This window comes from Adiantum capillus-veneris, chromosome 13, assembly GCF_014529385.1.
Source record: "Adiantum capillus-veneris isolate H3 chromosome 13, ASM1452938v2, whole genome shotgun sequence".
NCBI lineage: Eukaryota > Viridiplantae > Streptophyta > Polypodiopsida > Polypodiales > Pteridaceae > Adiantum > Adiantum capillus-veneris.
Genome location: NC_140943.1, coordinates 123,323,881 through 123,345,836, shown reverse-complemented (window position 1 = coordinate 123,345,836; position 21,956 = coordinate 123,323,881). Strand labels below are relative to the sequence as shown.

Here is a 21,956-nt window from a genome sequence, read left to right as displayed (position 1 = left end):
GTGCTCAACTCCTGAGGCGGCTCTATCCATGTCCTCCTGGTGTCGAGCTGGATCAGGTCCTGACGAATGAGTCTAGTGATCTCCACCCGTGTAAGAGACAGCGAGGGTGCCTGAAGAGAATACTGGAAAGGGGGCAACCTGTCCATGGTGAAGCCATGCGTCTGAAACCATGAAGTCATCTGTGCATACCAGCATGAAGTGTCCCCCTGTAGAGCTAACTGTCTGGAAGACTCAAGGGCCAATCTAGCATATCTGTCTCTAGTAGTATCCCATAGGCTGTGCACAAAGGACACTGATCTGGTAAGCGCCTCAATCTCCATGGGGGGGGGCAGCTAGCTCTGCTCGAATGATCGCGTGAGGTACGGAGGCCTTGGCTCTAATCAATCGGGAGATCATAGATACCAAGGGCCTCTCCATACGTCTCCAACCATCCTGGCCTACAGAAGGTCCCCATACCTGTACCCCATACATCATAGCTGAGGCTACTAAAGTATCAAAGAGCCATAACTTTGTCCGAGGTTCCTGGAACTGAACTTGCTAACACATCCTCTCCAAGCCTCCCAAGGCCGCATAAGCTCTGGTCAGTCTAGTCTTTGCTGCTCTCCCCAAAGAAAACCTCGGCCCAGTGAAGACTATCCCAAGGTAAGTGTATGCATCTGTATACTCCACAATCTCTTGACCATACGTGAAGGTCGGTGCCGATCTCCTGATCCACTGCGGTGTGGTGTTAAACACCATGACCTTGGTTTTACCAAGGTTTACAGACAATCCACTATCCTCTGCAAAACTGTGTAATGCATCCAACTGTCGCTGCATACCCTCTGGTGAGTCAGAGATCAAGACAATATCATCAGCATATAACAACAATGTGATCCACGTCCCTGCCAGCTGGGCACCTCTATCACCCTCTCTGTCAATGTAATCAGACACCTCATCAACATACATACCAAATAGAGTAGGAGACAATGGGCAACCCTGTTTCACCCCGATAGTGGAGTGAACTAAGTCAGATATCCCCTCTGGGGTGCGTACATGTCCCATCACTGATCTGTATAAAGCCATAATCCCCCAAATCAACACTGTGGGCACCCCCATCTCCTGCAGTCTGCGCATCAGTCGAGCTCTCGGTACCATGTCAAATGCTTTGCGGAAATCCACAAAGCTACAATAAATCCGTCTCCCATGTGACCTGCCCTCCTCAATGATAGCTCTGAGTGTCAGAATATGGTCAAGAGTGGAGAAACCCCTCCTGAAACCTGCCTGTCCCTTTGCCCGTACACCCTCACCCTCTGCCCAGTTACTCAACTGCTGCTCAATAATGGATGCATACAATCGTGCCAGTGTGTGTCCAACCATAATAGTGCGGTAATTTCCAGGCTCTGTAGGATCACCTGCCTTGAATATAGGCACAATAGTAGACAACCTCCAAGTCTGAGGTAATCCCTCACACATGGCACGATTGAACAACACTGCAAGAACCTCCATCAGCATATCCCTAGCATGTATAAAGTGCTCCGCTACTAGACCGTCATGATCGTAAGCCCTCCTGGTCCTCATCCTGTCAATGGCTCTCTTTACCATCTCAGTGGTAAAGAAGGTGCTCATAGGTGGACATGGCTCTGTAGGATCTGGAAGGGGATCCTGCCCAGGAACCGTATATAACGATGTCGCATACTGGCCCCACACATCAGGAGAAGTAATCACTGGGGGAGGGGAGTGCTCATGGAAGAGTCGCCATGCCTCGCCTGAGTCTCTACTCAAGAACAACTGATACAAGTCTCGCTCCATCTGGGCCAGGTAAGCTCGTTTCTTCTTTCGCACAAGGCGCCGGAAAGCAATCCGCGACTGTCTGTAGGTGATGACTCCTAAATGAAGATCCCTCTGAAGATGGGTTCTCATCTCTCTGCACTCCTCATCATACCAACTATTCTGGGGCATGCTCCCAGAATGTCGCCTCCGATCCGGTTGAGTGTGTGGGTATGCCTCTGATGCTGCATCATGTAGTGTCTCAGTCAATAAAGTAGTGCACTCCTCTACTGAGAGGCCTGGAGCAACTGTGCATAGACGATCCCAGATCGCCTCTGTATAAACCGAGTCAGTCTCTGGTGTAAATGTATAACGGGTGTGTGACCTGCCTCCTGATTTCTGGGCTGTACTAAACTGAAAAGATACGGACAGTGTCAAGAGAGCATGATCCACTGCTACGCCCACTGGTCTGGCTCCCACTGTGAAATCCTGAATACAAGGAATAAAGCTCGGCTGTGTCATAACATAGTCCACTGTACTGGCCCCAAGTCTGTGTGGAAAGCATGTGAAGCCTGCTGCTCCAGGAAACCGCTGTAAGTCATTAAGTATGGCTAGCCCATGTGTAGTCGTCATCTCCGTGAGGTGTCTCCCATACTCAGTCTGCTCTCTGTCATGTGAGCATCTGTCAAACCCCAGCTCACCCACATCCAACTCTCTAAGCATCTCATCTGAGGTGTCGTAGAAGACTGTCTGACAGTTGCCCGTTCGAGCATTGAAGTCTCCTAGGAGGATGATATCACCATCCCTAGAAAACTCCCATATATCATCATCTAGAATTGAGAAAGGCGACTGCCCTCTGGATACAGCATATACTGACGTACTGGGGGGGAAGTAACATATAGCAATATATAGAAATCGACCTGTGTCAGCTCTCAGCCTCACCCACATGTATCTAGCCTGATCATCTCTCCGTACAATATGTAGTAGTGGCTGTAGCTCCTCCCTAAACAACACCGCTACTCCTCCTGAACCTCTACTCCCATGCTCAGATCTCGTGACTGTTCTGTGGGCTGTCTCCCATTTGTATCCCACCACATGTGGCAACAGTTGGCCAGGGGCCTGGTGAGTCTCTGAAAAGAAAACAATGTCCTTGTCTCTGAAACTGTCCTCAAAGGCACCAACATCCAACCTCATAGACCCATTACAATTCCAAGTCGCCATCCTCAATGTGGTCCCATAGGTCTCGCACCGTCATGTAGAGCGCCGCTCTACAATCACCACCCGACCATCTCTGTAAAAGGCCATCTTCCCCTTCTCCCTTGCCGCTTGAATCTCGGGCATTACTTCTCTCATATGCGCAAGTTGTGAGAGAGTGAGGTCATCGCCTAAGAAAATACCTGTCTTCTTGAGAGTAGGTCTCTTCCTCAAGAATTCCTTCTTCTCTTCCAATGAAGGGAAGCGTAGTATGAGAGCTCTTTCCTTTGAAGATTCTCCGGGGCCCTCACTCTTCTTGCCCACTCTCCATGCCTTTGTGTGTGAAGGCTTCTCCACCCCCATCATTGATGTGAGGCTTGTGACCTCTTTTTCCACATTGTTTATGTCCTTGAGGCCGGTTACCCTCACATGTAGAGCCCGCACCCTCCTTCTTTGTTCCTCTTCGAGGGTCATGTTGATAAGAGTGGGTGTACAAGGAGCTTCCTTACCTTTCCCTTTCTTGGCAACCTCAATCCATTTTTCGGCCTCCTCTATTTTCTTTTGCGTTTCGGATATGACCGCGGCCCATGACTTCTGCTCCTCATTGATGTTGTCAATTTCTTCCCTCAAAGAGGGCTGAAATTCCCCCTCTTCAAGCCCATTTTTTGACCGTGTTTCCAACACTTCTTTGTGGAGGTCCAAAATGCTATTCTCCAACGTGGCGATCTTGTTGAGAAGATGATCCTTCTCGTCCTTCCACCTCTTCTCCTTTTCTTCATTTTCTCGGAGGAAAACGGTCTTCGCGTTCCTCCAATCTTCCATCTCTTTTCTCCATGCTTTCATTTCCAATTCAATGATGGAAATTCGTTTGGAGTGAAGCATATATTTGAGTTTGCTTGTTGCCATAGGTGAGGTTGGGGATGACATGAGAGAGAGAGAGAGAGAGAGAGAGAGAGAGAGAAGAGAGGATTGATGTTTCTAAAGTGTAGAAAATGCAGCAAACCCTAAAATGCAGATCTGTCCAACCACCCCAAAAAAGTCGCGAACCCTAAAATACAGGTCGCGAGCCCTAAAAACAGGTCGCGAACCCTAAAATACAGCAGCAAACCCTAAACGAAAGCATGGTAAAGAGAGAGAGAGAGATGGCGTGATGAGAGAGAGAGAGAGAGAGAGAGAGAGACCTCCACTTAGTGGGCTGTGGACGTAGTGGATTGATTTTCCACTATGAAGAACGGCTCCCCACCTTAAGCAATCACCGTACTTTCTTTCCTCACTCCCTTGCTCCTACCTTTTGTTGTATCACCCATCTTTTGTAACTTTGCATCACTGGTAGTTTTTCCCTTGTGGTTTGTAATCATTGAATATCTGAGGGGTTTTTCACTATTAGATCGTTATGTGTGTATGCCTACGGTGTTGTACCGTGGCACGTGCATTTCTTAATGCTTTTGATGTGTGGGACCAAATGGTACAGTGTACGTGGTGTGATATATGTGAAAACTGATGTCATGGTTTCAGGCGTGTACATACCTTGCCGGGCAGGCGAGGCCGAGGACGTGGCACTGTTGCATGTTTTATCACATTAAAATATGCCTACTTTGCTTTAGGAATGTACAAATGTAAAGTGTATCGAAGTGGCACACTTGTTTTGCCTAGAAAGTTCAATGCAGTCGATCTTGGCAAAAAATAGCAGGTTTCATGCGACACCAAATCATCACACACACAAGAGTTTTGAGTTGATCTTGCTTCTTTTTCAAAGTGAAGCTTTCATGGCTAGAGTTTTTCTTGTTTTAAGTGTCTTTTGCTTCAAATCTTCTACGACTCGCTTGATTTTTCTACGAACTCTCACGGTCAGGGGCCCGACGCTTTCTTAGCTGCATTGCGCATTGCTTGTCACATTTTTGGTGAATCAGACGTGAAGTAGGCTACAGTTAGGGTTCAAAAGCTTCTTTGAAAGTCTCAAATCAAAGCTTTAAAGCTATGGACAATAAGAGCAACAGGGGGTGCGTTTTGATCTTGTCACAATGCAAATGTTTGAAGCCTTTGTTGTGTTTTTGCAACAGTAGCAAGCTATTGAAAGGAGGGAGCTTTTCTCAACCAAAGCGCTTCAATCAGTGGTGAAGAAATCGGATCAAATTAATGGTAAAGATGTAACAAAGTATCTTTGTGGGCATGTAAAGGAGATGAAGCTGCATCGAGTGCCTGAAGCAGAGATGGTACAAAATTTTGAGCTAGCTGTGGTTCCTGAGATTAGAGAGCATGTAAGGGGAATTAGAAATTATCACGGGGGAACTTGGGAGGCATTCAAATTAGCCTTGAAGGAAAGAGTATTTCATGGAGGACTCTGAAAGGGTGACAAAGAGAACTTTTTTAGAGTGGGTAGTTCGGCCAAAAGAGGGACTTTCGCCTATCGAACTGCTAAGGGAATTTGAACGCCGTTATGGCCAATTGTCAAGGATTGAAAAGGCTACCCTAAACTAAGAGAAGACAGAGCTCTTTTTGCAAGTTGCAGGCAAAGAGATCCAAGAGAAGTTGGAATTACTACTAGAGGACAAAGATGTTGAGCAGGGTTTAAAGACCGATTGGAATGAGTTCGAAGATGCCATTTCACTACTAGCTAAGTGACGACGAAGGCGAGACAAGATGATAGTCAACACTTACTCAAGCCCCAAGTGTTCCTTAGAGTCCGATAAAGCCTGTTATTGTGGTTCCAAAGAGTGACAAATCCATCTTAGATGATATTGTCAAGGGAATACAAGAGCCAAAGTTAAAGCTTACAAGGCTAGAAGAAAAGGGACAACCATCAGGTCAATCCACAGGGCAAAGACCTCAAAACAGAGAAGGCTTTGTAAATAGATGCATATGGTGCGATAGTATTGACTATGGAAGGAGGGATTGTGAAAGTTTCAAAGATGCTTTGATAAGGAGCTTGTTTTCTTTAAATATGGCAAGATTGACTTAAGTGAAACAAGTAAGCTCTTGGGAACAAACTTTGGAAAGATGGGATGAAGAAGCTAGTTGAGGACATGGCTACTAGCCATGCCATCTCAATGGTTGAGGTAGCCGCCTATGGGTTGAAGGTGGAGCCTATTAAGCAAAAAGGATCAATCAAGGTTGGAGAAGGGGAATCAAATTGGCTTGGACAGTGTGCGATAGAATCTGCTATAAAGAGTAAGATGACTAAAGAGGTTTTGCATGAAGCTGGAGATTGCATTTGGCTAGAAACAGGTTGGAATGACCCTGCAGATTCTTTGTCAATGCATGCGTACATTGCCAAATGTCAAGCCAATGAGGCCGTTGTTGAAGAGAAACGTAGACGTGAGAATGGGGATGAGGGCCTATAAAAAGGGCCACGAGAAGTGAAGGTAGAAACAACACAATGTCTCCTAGATCAAGTTCTCCACGAGGGATGCTTACACCTGAAGTGCCTACGCAAGAAGCTACCAAAGAAAAGAAGAAGGAAACAACCAAAGGTAAAGCAAAGAGTCTAGCTTACTAACTCCAATCCGATATAGAGGCATCAACAAATCTCAAATAGGTTTTGGAAGAGAGAATGTTGAACAGTAATGTGGAATTTACCTTGGGTGAGGTCCTTGGCATAGCGAAGCGGGAGTTTCATGAAGAAATAATTGATATTATACAGAGAAAGCGGCAGTCTCTTACTGAATTCATCCATGTGCAAGGTGAAGAAGAGACTTTAAATACACAGGGAGTACAGGTCTATGGCGAGCAAGGTGATGAAAATGTTGTTGGATGCTACAAGTCTAGGGGAGGAGTAAAATAGGTTCGCTTCTTGGATGATGAAGATGAAGTCGAGACCACTCACAAGAGTTATTACTCGAAGAGTCATTGGGCAAGAGCAACTATTGAGACCTTGGAAAAGTGGGAGACTTATTGTGCTGATAGATCATGGATCAGAAAGTAACCTCATGTCAAAGAGTCTATATCAGAAAGGCAAATGGCCCATTGATATAAATCATGGATGGATGATTCGTGTAGCTACTTGTATGGAAACAAAGGTGATGGACGATGAGTCAGCTTATGCTAGGATAAGGAGGAGGGATGGAAAGTGTGTGGTCCAATTCCTTACTGTTTGTGTGGACCATGAAAGAAACAGTGAAAGTCTTAGAGAGCATCCCTTGCCAAAGACAAATAAAGAATTCAAGGACTACAGGGATATAAGGGATTTTGGCCATGTATCGTGGTAGAGCGGGATTGCAGTGGTACAAGAAGAGAAAAGTTCTCGCATGATGTATATGCAAAGGAGGTGTTTTTTACAGGATTTGTAGGATTAACAAACTATGAATCTATTGCTTTTACAAAGTGTGAAGACTCAAAGTGGGGTAAATAGTGTATAGAAGGGTTTGAGGACCAATGGTTGGATAGAAGTTGATGAATGCATTGCAGGTATGTTTGATGAGTGTTCGTTTGTGGATACTATGCAAGACTAGGACTCTTTTGTGGATTGAGATTTGCGTATGGGAAGTGAAGTTGTGAAAGTATGCTCACTAGAAACGTACAAAGTCATTGAGGATTTAAAAAAATGCTCAAGGTGTTGATGTACGAGTGGAGACCAAGTCTAAGTCTATGGCATAGAAAGTGAACCCAATGGCATTACCTCTACCAAGGTCTGCACGGATAAGATGGAGCAAGCTGCTTCGCAACCTAGTCTTCATGACCCGAGCAAGATTGGGCATAAGTTTACACAAGATTCTTTGAAGAAGTTAAAGATTGGTTGCAAGGACAATTTGACGAAGGTTGAAAGAATATGCTTTGAAGAAATGCTTGCTAAACATGGAAAGGCTTTTGCATTTGAGCTGCACGAGATAGGTTGCGTTGATCCATCCATGGTTGCTCCTATGGTGATCTTCACTATCCCTCATGTACCTTGAAACTCGCGGCCTATTCCAGTTCCAAAGGCTCATTTGCCAAAACTTATTGAGCTGCTTAATGAAAAGATCAAGATGGGTATTTTGGAGCCTTCTTGTTCTTCATATTCAAACTGTAACAAACTTGGCCTCTCCAAGTAAAGATTCTACCACGACACAACACAAATTCACTTCAAAACAGTTCACAATTGATTCGACATAGCCCGACGGAGTTCCGTGCCAAGAGGTGTTGGCCCCAAAGACTGGCGCCCCTTTCGGTATTTCTTTTTATATTAATCTTCGAGAAAAGTACAACTTCCGCGGGTGCTCTCTTTCAGACTCTGCATCCAGATGCTCTGCAGAGGGAGCCCCCTTGGGTTCTTAATAAAGGTTACAAGGGTTGCTAAAAGTAGAGCCCCAAAAGCTGCCAGCTTTTCAAACAAAGGCTTAAAGCTAAGCCCAAAATCTTGTAATTTTTAGCTTGTGTAAGATTTTTCCCCAGCGCAAAAGCAAACTGCTGTACTGTCTGCATCATGAAAAGCAAGATCTGTACAGCCAGCCACGTCAGCCCTGGCAACTGATTTTCTGCCGCAAATCATGGAGGACCGTACACTACCGCCACGTCAGCATTTGTTGCGCGTTTTTCCCAGCCTGCTTCTCTGTGAGTGTGTTGCCACATCACTAGTTTGTGACACAAACAGGTGGTCCACAGTTCTGAAAAAAAAATGGTTCTTTACGCTTTATTGAGAATATGCAACCTTGAATAAGGTGGCAATCAGACAAGGCCAGTTATAGATGAGTTTGCAGAGGCATTTGCAGGAAGGGCAATATATTCTATGGGGGATTTGTACTCAGGGTATGATCAATTCCAATTAGCAATGGAAAGTAGGGACTTGACTACCATGAGAACACCTTTGGGTTTGGTAAGGATGTGCTCCTTACCTCAAGGAACAACTAATCAAGTTGCGCATATGATGGATGGTATGAACAAAGTCCTACGTGACTTCATACCTCAAACTACGATGCCCTTTCTTGATGATGTGCCAATCAAAGGTACCGCAAGTATGTGGCAAATCATGTCAATGATTGTGATAAGATCTTTTCAAGGTTGGAAGAAGTGAACCTTATCTTGTCTGGTCAAAAGTCAGTTTTTGGTGTGAATGAAGTTCTTATTGTGGGACATATGTGCGGGCCATATGGTAGAAGGCCTTGTCCAACAAAGATTGATGTAATTCAAAGAATGAGAGAGACATGTGTAAATGTAACTGAGGTTCAAAGGTTCTTGGGTGTATGTGTGTTCGATGTTATCTGGATTCCACATTATGCGCATGTGGCAAAACCTTTGTACCAACTCTTGAGAAAGAACTGAAAATTCCAATGGGAAGAAATGCATACACTTGCCGTGAGAAAATTAAAGAAGTTGTTGCTTATGTCTCGAACTTTGAGGAAAGTAAACTATGAATGTGGAAGACATGTAATTTTGACAGTGGATACTAGCCTCACAGGAATTGGATGGGCGATTGGGCAAGATGACGACGATTGCAAGGGATATGTGGTTAGATTTGGAGCAAAGGTCTTGAGTGCTCGCCAACGCAACTATCCCGAGGTAAAAAGGAAATTATGGTGAGTAGTCACAACACTAAAATGTGACAAAGAGTATGTGATAGGAGCAAATGTAATATTGGAGACTGATTGTCTACCTCTTCTTGGAATGATCACAAGCTCTGCTCAACTCCCGACATAGCTATGTTGAGATAGATTGCCTACATAAAGTCCTTGAATCCAGAATTTAAGCATATTGTGGGTAAAGATAACCTAGTTGTAGTTATGCCTCTAGAGCAAGGTATGGAAAATGAAGAAGAAATGGTTGTTGAGGGTGATGATGTAGGCACGAGGTTTTATAGTAGCTCTCATGCCAAGGGTGATCATATTTGCCTATCAAATGCACTTAGTCCTTTAGAGAGGACCTATATCAAGGTGATTGGTTGTGCATTGGATGCTATTTGAGCACTTTGACAAGGCAAGAAGGGTGGCTGATCAAGAGTTCAAAAGAATTCATAGAAAGGCCTACGGATACTTTTTGGAAGATGGGTACTTGTGGAAGCATCCTAAACAAAGAAATGGGATGCCGTTGAGAGTTGTGAATGATAAGAATACTCAAAATGAGCTTCCAAAGATTCATGAGAGTCTTTATGCGGGGCACAGAGGTGTATGGACCACCTTTACTAAAATGAAAGAGAGGTATTGGTGGAAAGGTATGTATAAAGATATATCTCACTTTCTGGAGTCCTGTGAAACCTATCAAATGTATTCAAATGTGTGTCATCATGATGGGTTGCACCCTACTTACCCATTGGCCATGCACTATAAGTGGGTAGTAGATCTGGTTACAATGCCATTGTGCTTATTGAAAATGAGATACATAGTGCTTGCACAAGAAGACGTAACCAACCAAGTTGAAGGTTGTTCTCTAAGAACAGAAATCACAGAAGGGATATGTAAATTGCTCTTGGATGATGTGATTAGTCGTTATGGCTGTGTTGGGAAAATAACAGCGGACAGGGGTGAGTTGGATGCCGACAAAGCCAGGGAATTTTTCTCTAGGTTGGGCATTAAACTTGCTTTCACTACTGCATACAATCCTGAAGGAAATGGAAATCAAAGCTTGCGCATCCTCCTATCATTAAAGCTTTGGCTAAGGTCTACAAAGGTAAATTGGGAGAGTGGCTTAGACTATTGCCTTATGCTTTATGGGCCGATCGTACAACTCATAGCTCAATTATTGGTTATATGCCTTTTGAGTTGATGTATGGTCATAAACCTGTAATGCCAATTGAGGATGTAATTTCCACATGGAATGTATTGTCTTGGGAGGATGGAATGAGTAGGGAAGACAGACCTTCTTGCTTTGCGCATACATCAATTAGAAAGAAGGCCTCAAGATATTGAGATTGCAATAGCACGATTGAAAGAGGCAAGGTTAAAGAATAAGGACCGATTTGATACGAGGCATAGGCTTAGACCTAAAGCTATTGAGGAAGGCGATTGGGTGTTGGTGTATGATAGTAGTCTAGACAACCAACATTCAAATGTGAGAAAGCTTTCAAAGAGATGGTTTGGTCCTTATGTGGTCAAGCATGTACATGGGAATGCAACTTATACCTTGCATGAGTTGGATGGGATAGAAATGAAGATTTCCATCGCAGGGAAAAGAATTAAGTTGTTCAAAAGAAGAGGTGAGATCTCTTTGACTCACAGGAAAGTCAAAATGAAGGCTTTGATGAAAATTTCATGGATGTGGATGAAGAAAGACAGGATGATGCGTTTAACGTTAGATTTTGTTGAAAGCGAAATTGACATGTATGTTGACTTAAAGGAAGACTGAGCCTGCTATGTGGCATATGCCGGAGGATGTGTAGGTGTATAGGAGGTGGATGTCGTGCCGTGGCACGTGCATAATGGGAAACTTAAAATATCTACCTCACTCTTAATGCTTTTGATGTGTGGGACCAAATGCTACAGCGTACATGGTGTGATATATGTGAAAATTGATGCCATGGTTGCAAGCGTGTACATACCTTGCTGGGCCGGCGAGGCCAAGGACGTGGCACTGTCGCATGTTTTATCACACTGTTGCATGTTTTATCACACAAGTGTTTCGAAGTGGCACGCTCGTTTTGCCTAGAAAGTTCAATGCGAGCGATCTTGGCCAAAAATAGCAGGTTTCATGCGCGGGCATAAAAGACGCGTCCAAAGTGTTTGCCAAGTGGGGAAAATGAGGTTCACCATGCAATTTAAGGCCAAAGGATTTTCCCACAAATTTAGGGATTTTTCCACAAATTTAGGGATTTTTCCCAGCTCGTTTGGGCATTTTACGGACAAAAAGGGCCTTTTTGGGCGAAAAATGATCACAAAATCCTAGAAATAGTAAAAAATTGGCTCAAACTGCCACATCAATGACGGTGCCATTGTTGCTCAAGCCGAGAGGGAAGTTATTCAGCCAAGAATGAGTTCGTTTGGGCATCTAAGCAAGGAGATATAGCCATTTCAATTCAAGGTCCTAGTGGAGTTCCGTGCTGCTTCTACTACATGGTCGAGGTTGTGAGGCTATCAATTAGGGTTTCCCCTCTTTCAATAATCACTTGGGCTTGTGTAATGAAGCTTTGTAGCTTCCATGAAATGGCTACGATGAAGAATTGAAGCATTGATTTAGGGTTTTTATCAAGGCGAAAGAGCACTACCTCTGTACAATTGGGAGCGAGGCTACACCAAATCATCACACACACAGGAGTTTGAGTTGATCTTGGTTCTTTTTCAAAGTGAAGCTTTCATGGCTAGAGTTTTTCTTGTTTTAGGTGTGTCTTTTGCTTCAAATCTTTTACGACTGGCTTGATTTTGAGACAAACTCTCACAATCAAAGGCCCGGCGTTTTCCTAGCTGCACTGTACACTTCTTGACAATGGGCTGATGTAATGCCTTCGGGCTTGTAATTTTGATTACGTAATACAAAATGGTACCAAGCTTCACTTTGGAGAGAGAGAGAGAGAGAGAGAGAGAGAGAGAGAGAGAGAGAGAGAGAGAGAGAGAGAGAGAGAGAGAGAGAAGAAGAAGAAGAAGAAGAAGAAGAAGAAGAAGAAGAAGAAGAGAATCTTAACGTCGTAGGAAACTATCCCAAGAGACCTTAAAGATCTATCCGACGAGGAGAGTTGAATCTGTTATTCAAGAGGGAAATGGCTTAACCAATCTACCACAGTTGGGTGATAGAAAGGTTATACAATTTTCCTCTTTTTATTAGCACACACCCACACACACATACACACACTCGAGAAGATGAGAATTTTTACGTCGTAGGAAACTATCCACACAGAGAGAGAGAGAGAGAGAGAGAGAGAGAGAGAGAGAGAGAGAGAGAGAGAGAGAGAGAGAGAGAGAGAGAGAGAGAGAGAGAGAGAGAGAGAGAGAGAGAGAGAGATGATATGATATGATATATTAACGTCTTCAAAAGGCCAAAATGACCTATGAGACCATCAGATACAAAGTGGTGAATCTAATACAATGTCTGAAGTACAAGTACTGAAAGTACAAAAAATGAAAACTGAAAATGAAGCGTGAGATATGAAATGTGAAATGTGAAAATGTAGAAAAGGCCCTCAATGGCAATCTGGGTGTCGTGCTAGAATGCCTCTGATCCTGTGCTGGAGTTTCCGTCGATGGAGTGTGCTCCCGTGTCTCGGTCGTGGTCGTCTCGATCTCCCGAGCTTAGTCGCCCTGTCAATGAGGGTGCCTCTGGTATGAATGCGGGTACAACCTTGTGCTGGTGGTTGGTCTCTTGGCTCCCTCGATCCAAAGAAGTCTGTGATCTGTCTCTGCGACTGTAGTACTCCATGTCTCCCCAACAGACCATCTCTATGTCGGTGTAGCTCAAGTAGATATAAGCCAAGGCATCTCTGGTCCTGATACCTCATGACTCTATCTAGGGGTCCAAAACCCTCCCTGAATAAGCAATGGAAGCGCCCTCGTATCTCATAATACACAGTGCAGTGGCATATGTAGTGTAGCTCTGTCTCTGGCTCTCTACCGCATAGTTGACATATCCTAGACTCTGGTGGTATCCCTCTGAATCTACCCGTCTCAATCTCCAACTGGTGTGAGGATGTGCGAATCTGACCAATAGCACATCGCAGACCATGAGATAAATGCAGAGTTACCCGGAACGCGGAACGAAAACGGCGACGGGCCTCCCTGCGGAACGGGGGAACGGGAATGGGCGCGAAACGGGAACGGCGCGGAACGGCAGGCTAAAAAAACACCCAAATATTTTTTTTTTTAGCGTTATGTGTTTGAATACAAGTAGTGTTAGAGTCCTTTGACTCTAATACCCACAAAAAACACGATTCGAAGACCATTTAACCTTATTATGACTTGATTGGGATGTGAGGCGCCCAGAGTACATAGCCAGATGAACAACAATGAGCAAACACAATGCCCATAGTACATACACAATGCTCTCAAATAATTGCAAGAGTAGTAGTCAGAAATAACACTTTGGAATTAATTATGGCTAACATAGTAACAAGCCTCAAGGGCCGCCAGCGGCCAAGGTGCTACAAAAATACCAAAGGGGGGCAAAGTTCAAATCAGACTTCAGTGACCACAATACCAAAAGACTGAAGGTGACAAATACCATAAAGATGCTAGTAGCTACAAATGGCAAAGAGGGCAAGGCTCAAGCAGCCATACAAAAAGGTGGATAAATGGCAAAGACTCAAGACTCAAGAGCCACTAGCGTGAGAGGCCTCCCAATCCGTAGTAGCCGGCTGTAAATCATGCACATCCTCCCATTCCTCATCATCGAGGTCTAGGTCCGGCTCGATCTCAGTCATAGATGAAGTACCTGGTGTTGGTGGATGTGCATCTCCACCCGCCTGAGAAGCCTCTTGCTCCATCTCCCACTGTGTAAAAGGATCTGTCTGTTTGTCTGTACTCTTGCAAAGCATTTTCAAATTTGCGCTGACGAAGACAAGATCATTAGCCTTCTCCACTCCAAGCCGATTTCTCTTCTTGGAAGCAATGTGGCTAATGGTACTCCACAATTGCTCCAAGCATGAGGTACTAACTGACTGGCTGAGAATACGGATCGCCAATCTTTGAAGCTCAGGGCCATCATAGCCATAGTCCTCCCACCAAAGCACTGAACCTATTTTCTTGCGATCAATCTGAGCATCTGCTGCCAAATGACCCCCGCATCTCTCTGTACTGTCTCAGCTGATCTCTGACAATGCGTCGCCCATCTCTGTCTAGAACCATCTTGTTTAAGATCTCTGTAAATTGGTTCATGACTTCCCTATCTGTTTCTTGCCCTGCACCTTGGAACTCTGGATCCACCATGTACGCTGCTCCGTGTAAAGGAGAGGCATATGAATTCCACCTCGAGCTGCAAAGCGCATGGATCTCCTCATATCGCTCTGCGTTCGGCTCAAGCTGTGCAAGCTGCTCAATCATGCGGTCCATTGCCTCATAAATCTTGCCAATGCAAGGATCTATGCCATCCAGAACTCGAAGCAAATGAACCACCGGTTTTACCTGTGCATCTAGACTCTTGAGCTCCTTCCAGAACTCAAGATCCTCTGCCTTATCCTTGCACAAAATCCCTGCAATTGTCTTTGCATAGGGGGAGGTGGTGAACTCATCACTGATGAAGACCTGTCGGACCGCATTTTGACATTCAGACAGTCTGCGTCCAAGAAGAAAGTTGAATGCGAAGCGGGTATCTGAATACTTTAGAAGCACTTTGCCGCCCGACCTCTTGAGGTACTCACTCCGAACCAAGTTGTGATTGTTGATGAAAGTAACCATCTTCACTGCATCAGCAATGACTGGAGCAATCCAGTCTAGCTTGCCGATGTCTTTTAGAAGGTTGTTCAAGCAGTGTGCCATGCAAAAGCACACTGTCACATGAGGATAGTGGCCCTCTATGATAGCTGCTGCTGCCCTGTTTGATGCCTCCCCATCTGTGACAAAGGCCACCACGTGTTGCTCATCGATGGTTTCTATGGCCGCTGTCCACTCTGTAGAGAGGACATCGGCGGACTTGCCACTCTCAGTGGCATCATGAGAGTGCACAAAGTACATCTCTCCACTGGAGTATGCGACGAGACCATGGATAGATCTCTTTCTTGTATCGCTCCACCCGTCAGTAATGAGGGAAACGCCATGTTTTGCCCAAAGACGCTGAATGTTGAGGGTTGCTTGCTCCACGATAGCCTTCTCTCGATCGAGCAAGGTGGTTCGGAGAGCCTCTGAAGATGGCGGCACATAGCCGGTGCCATACTCTCCTATCCGTTGCACCATGACTTTCCAATACTCCAACCTATTTCGATCAAACATAGAAGAGGTTAGTATCAAAAAAGTGGAAACGACGATAACGGAAGAAATGAGAGAGAAGATTGATGAATCATAAAACAATGAACATACCTCGCTGCGAGAAATGGGATATGGTCGTGATAGAAGAATCGGGCCACGACCGCATCTACCTCTTCCTTCTTCTTTGGGTCCCAAGAGGTGGCAAGGGTCTTTTGGCGACGAATTGGACCTTTTGAAGATGCACCAACACCTACACCGGGTAGAGAGGAAGAAGGGAAAATGAGGGTCTTTGGATCAATACCTTTGCGTGCCGGCTTGGCTTTATGGTTGAATTGCCGATCCTTTTCCTCGAGCTCCTTCCTCTTCTTGATGGTTACGTTGGCACAAAATTTCACCTCATGTCCCGGCACTCGAAAAAAGTGTGCCCTCACTTTGTCATGCCCCCCTTTCCGCGTGTAAGAGCATAGCTTGCATCCCCATGCATGAGAACCTCCCGCCGCCGATAAGGTGCCCTCCGAGGTCACTTCATCCCACCACGACCATTCCTTCGCCTTTTGAGTGTTGCCCGCATGAACGGAGGGGGTTGAACGAGAAGAAGAGGCCATGGATAATGGATTATCCGTGAAAGAGAGAGCTTGATCTTGAACTTTGAGAGAGAGAGAGGGCTTGAGAGAGAGGCTTGCCGCTTGATTCCGTGAGAGCTTGAGCCTTGAGCCTTGAGCCTTGAAAGTTGAGGGTTAGAACTTAGAAGTTAGCCCAAGAGAGAGAGAGGTTGAGAGCTTGAGCCTTGAGGCATGCCGCGGCGCCACACTATGGCTTGAGAGTTGAGAGCAAGCTAGGGAGAACGAGCTTGGCTTGAGAGTTGGGAGCAAGGCTCAAGCAAGGGAGAATGGGCCTTGAGGCTTGATGAGTGAGTGAAGAATGGGGGAGGAGGGGGGCATTATATACTTTTTTCACTGCTGAAAATGGCCGTCGGCTGCCCAACAATCATTTTTTTTAATTTCAAAAACTGCCGTTGGGGCCCTTCCGGCCCGTTCCAGTGACAGCTTTCAGCCGGAACACCGTTCTGTTCCGACGCGTTCCAGAAACCTCCAGCCGGCCGGAACGCCGTTCCAAGGTCCTAATATGCCGTTCCCCGGTAACTCTGGATAAATGAGTGTCCATGTAGTTCGGACGAGTCACAAACCCCTCTCCTGAAAGTTGGAGAAGGTGCTCTTTGTAGAAAGCCATCTTCGTGCCCAACTCCTGCATCGGCTCTACCCATGCCCTCCTGGTGTCCAACTGTATAAGATCCTGACGAATGAGTCTAGTGATCTCCGTCCGTGTGACTGGCAGTGAGGGTGCATCTAGGGAGTACTGGAAGGGAGCCAATCTATCCATGCTGAGACCATGCCTCTGAAACCATGAGGTCATCTGTGCATACCAACATGATGTATCTCCCTGCATCGCTAACTGTCTAGAGGACTCAAGAACCAGTCCAGTATATCTGCCTCTATGTGTATCCCATAGACTGTGCATAAAGGACACTGATTTGGTAAGAGCCTCAATCTCTATAGGAGGGGCAGCTACCTCCGCTCGAATAATCGCATGTGGTACAGAGGCCTTGGCTCTAATCATTCGGGATATCATAAATACCAAGGGTCTCTCCATATTCCTCCAATTGTCATGATTCACAGATGGTCCCCAAACTTGGACCCCATAAAGCATAGCTGAAGCAACCAAAGTATCAAAGAGCCATAGTTTTGTTTGTGGTTCTTGAAACTGAACCTGCGAACACATCCTCTCTAGCCCTCACAATGCCGCATAGGCTCTGGATAGTCTAGTCTCTGCTGCTCTCCTCAGGGTAAACCTCGGTCCCGTGAATACCACCCCCAGATATGTATATTCATCTGTGTACTCCACAGTGTCCTGGCCATATACTAGTGTAGGTGCCGATCTCTTGACCCATTGTGGTGTGGTGTTAAACACCATAACCTTGGTTTTACCAAGGTTCACAGACAGTCCACTATCCTCTGCAAAGTTGTGCAATGCATCCAAATGTCTTTGCATGCCCTCTGGCGACTCTGACATCAACACAATATCATCAGCATATAATAATAAAGGGATCCATGTCCCTGCCAGCTGAGCGCCTCTGTCATCCTCTCTGTCAATGTAGTTAGAGACCTCATCTACATACATACCAAAAAGTGTAGGGGACAAAGGACACCCCTGTTTCACTCCAATAGTGGAATGAACAATGTCAGAAATCCCCTCAAGAGTGCGTACCTGGCTAGTCACTGAGCCGTATAAAGCCATGATCCCCCATATGATCTCTGTGGGTACTCCCAACTTCAGTAGCCTGTGCATCAATCTGGCCCTCGGCACTGTGTCAAATGCCTTGCGGAAGTCCACAAAGCAACAATACATCCGTCTCCCATGTGCCCGACCCTCCTCAATAATGGCTCTGAGTGTAAGAATATGGTCCAAAGTGGAGAAACCCCTCTTGAATCCAGCCTGTCCTGCTGCTTCTATGCCCTCATTTTCTGCCCATTTACTCAGTTGCTGTTCAAGAATGGATGCATACAACCGTGCCAATGTGTGCCCTATCATAATAGTACGGTAGTTCCTTGGCACCGCGGGGTCCCCTGCCTTGAAAAGAGGTACAATAGTAGATAATCTCCAGGACTCGGGTAGTCCCTCACACATGACACGGTTAAACAACTGCGCAAGAACCTCTGACAGTAAATCTCTAGCATGTATGAAGTGCTCTGCCACCAAACCATCATGATCATATGCTCTCCTAGTCCTCATCCTGTCAATGGCGTTCTTCACCATCTCAGTGGTAAAGAAGGTACTAGTGGCTGGACATGGCTCTAGAGGGTCTGGTAATGGTGGTTGCCCAGGTACTGTATATAATGATGCTGCATGTTGACCCCAAATCTCGGGAGAGGTAATCACTGGAGGAGGTGAGTGCTCATGGAAGAGATGCCAGGCCTCACCTAAATCTCAGCTCAAAAAGAGCTGATACAAATCACGTTCCATCTGGCCTAAAAAGGCCCGCTTCTTCCGTCGCACTAAACGCCGAAGGGCAATCCGAGACTGTCTATATGTAATGACTCCAAGTATAAGCTCGCTCTGAATCTGAACTCTCATCTCTCTGCACTCCTCATCATACCAACTATTCTGAGACATGTTCCGAGAACGTCTTCTCTGATCTGGTTGAGTGTGTGGGTGTGCCTCTGCTGCTGCCCCATGCAAGATCTCCGTCAATAAAGTGGTGATCTCCTCTATTGTATATACAGGCTCGGCTGCCCCCATCCGTCTATAAATCTCTTCTACATAAACTGAATCCGTCTCTGGTGTAAAAGTATACCGTGTGTTTGCACTCCTCCGTGGTGTCTGAGAGACACTATTCTGGAAAGAGACTGAAAAAGTCAGGAGAGCATGGTCCACTGCTACTCCAACCTTCCTAGGGCCCACACTGAGATCCTGAATATGAGAGATGAAGCTCGGTGAAGTCATGACATAGTCCACTGTACTGGCCCCATGTCTGTGTGGAAAGCATGTGAATCCCCCAGACGAAGGAAAAATCTCTAGACCATTAAGTATGGCCAGACCATGCGTAGTTGTCATCTCCATGAGATATCTCCCATACTCTGTGTGCTCTTTATCCTGTGAGTGTCTGTCAAGTCCCAGCTCCGATATATCCATCTCTCTAAGCATCTCCTCCGAGGTATCATAAAATACCGTTTGGGAGTTGGCCGTCCTGGCATCAAAGTCTCCCAAGAGAATGATATCTCCATCTCTAGAGAACTCCCATATGTCATCATCAAGTATAGTGAAAGGGGATTGCCCTCTAGGTGAGGTATAGACTGATGTGCTAGGGGGAAAGTAACATATAGCAGTGTATAAGAATCTGCCTGTCTTAGCTCTCAGTCTCACCCACATGTATCTCGCCTGGTCATCTCTCCGGACAATTTGTAATAGCGGCTGCAACTCTTCCTTGAATAAGACCGCTACCCCTCCTGAACCTCGACTTCCATGCTGGGATCTAGCGTCTGGCCGACAAGCTGTCTCCCATAAATAACCAGTCACACTTGGCATCAGCTGTCCAGATTTTTGATGTGTCTCTGAATAAAAGACAATGTCTCTATCTCTGAAGCTGTCTTCAAAGGCACCCACACAGCCTATATGATCCATTACAATTCCATGCCGCCATCTGGAGCGTGGTCCCATATGTCTCGCACCGTCATGTTGTGCGTTTTTCCAAAACCACTACTTTCCCTCCTCTGTAAAGGGCAATTTTTCCCTTCTCCCTTGCTGCCTTGATCTCTGGCATCAACTCTTGCATATGTGCTATTTGTGCTAAAGTAAGGTCATCCCCCATAAATATTCCAGTTTTCTTAAGTGCTGGTCTCTTCTTCAGGAATTCCTTCCTTGTTTCCAAGGTCGGGAAACGCAAAATAAGTGCTTTCTCTTTGACGTTTCCCTTCTCGTCCACTCCCTTCTTTCCTACTCTCCAAGCACCTATGTGCACCGAGAGAGAGAGAGAGAGAGAGAGAGAGAGAGAGAGAGAGAGAGAGAGAGAGAGAGAGAGAGAGAGAGGGAGATTTTTAACGTCTATAAAAAGGCCGAAGTCGGCCTATGAGACAAATAAAAGTACATGAGGTGGGTGTCCTCTGCGTATCCATAAAGGATAAAAGCTACAAAAGTAAAAGTAAGCTATCCTGTGTAATGACGGGGGGAGGCGGTAAGTGATACAAGGGTTGGGGGGAGCTCCAAAATTGGGGAAAGATGCAAACCTATATGCTGGGGTAAATACAAACATGAGATGCTATCCTATGTCTAGCTCCATCCAGTCCCATAGTCTGGATGTAATACATAATGCATGGGTGGATAGGATGTGAACAATCCGCGTAAGATGGCGGCTAGATTTGCGAAAGCTCGAATACGTCGCTCCTCCAAAGATCTATAGTAGTGCTCTTCGATCTCTTGAATCTCTCTCTGGTGTAGGCGAGGTGCCCTACGTCCATGGGTACGTGGGCATCTGCGAGCTTGGACCTCCTCAGCCTGCTGTAGAGTCACTCCTCTCTGGATGGTCGGAGGTGATGGTGCTGCTGTGGGCCTCTGAAAAAAGTCAGTGATCTATGTCTGGCGCTCATCTCTCACATTTGATGCCGCCTGGAGGAGGGAGTCCCGATGCTGCTGTGCCTCTATGAGGAAGCGGCCGAACTGCCGCTGGTCTCTGGACTCAAAAATCTGATGTAGGGTGGGCTGATCTGCAAACAAGGTCGGATATCTGCCTCTAATCTCCTCATATGCTCTATATCTGCATACATAATGCTCCTCGCTCTCAACCTCTGCTGTGCAAAGTCTGCATATCCTCTTTGCTCTGGGAACACGTGCAGCTCTCCCTGCCTCAATCTCTAGCTGGTGTGATGATACTCTTGAGCTGTCCAATGGCGACCCGTGCTCTATTTGGCATGTAGGCATCCATGTATCTTGGTCTTTGGATGAACCCCTCTGCTAGAATGGTCAAGAAGTGGTCTCTGTAGTACTGTCTCTTCGTAGGAAGAGACTCTCTGGGTGTGATCCATGTCTCCCTAATGTATAGCTGCCAGAGATCCTGTCGGGGAACTCGATTCCTGTCGGTGTGTGAGAGGCGCATGTGAGGGGAGTCAAGATCATACTGAAAAGGAGGCAGATCCGTGATGTCTAAGCCATGGAATATAAACCACTCTATGACCTGTGAGTACCATGCCCTCGTGTCCCCCTCCTGATGTAGCTGTATCGATGTCTCAAAAGCTCTGCGGGTGAGTCTGTCAGGTGGGAGCTCTCGCATGCGTTGGATGAAACAAACTGTCTGAAAGAGGGCCTCTACTAGAATCGGGGGTGTAGCTAGCTCTGCTCTGATGATGTCATGTGGTACTGAGGGTTTGCTATGGAGCAAACGAGAGATCATGATGATCTGTGGGCGCTCTATCTATGACCATAGAGATGCTGATAACCTTGGTGTCCATAGTGCGGCTGCATACATCATGGCAGGTGTGACTAGAGTGTCAAAAAGCAACCCCTTGGTGCGGGGCTCCTGGAAGTGGGCCTGATGGCATCTGCGCTTCAAGGTGGCCAGCGCTGCATATCCTCGTGTAAGCCGGTCTCGGGTTGCCTTGGCCATGGAAAATCTGCCAGTGGTGCCAGTGAAAGTCACCCCTAGGTATACATATGAATCCACCACATGGACCTGCCCGCCTGCTGTTGTGAGTACTGCTCTGCTCCGAACTGTCCTGGAGGTGTGGAAGATCATGACCT

The 21,956-nt window shown here is 46.0% G+C and overlaps 1 protein-coding gene and 1 pseudogene across 4 annotated transcripts in view; one reads left to right on the top strand and one right to left on the bottom strand.

Moving 5' to 3' along the window:
- Nucleotides 1–21,956, top strand: part of LOC147444804 (protein FIP1-like) — a 148,058-nt gene that overhangs the window by 21,519 nt on the left and 104,583 nt on the right. The gene's annotated exons all lie outside the window — the stretch shown is intronic.
- On the bottom strand, nt 20,493–21,489 carry LOC147444806 (uncharacterized; annotated as a pseudogene).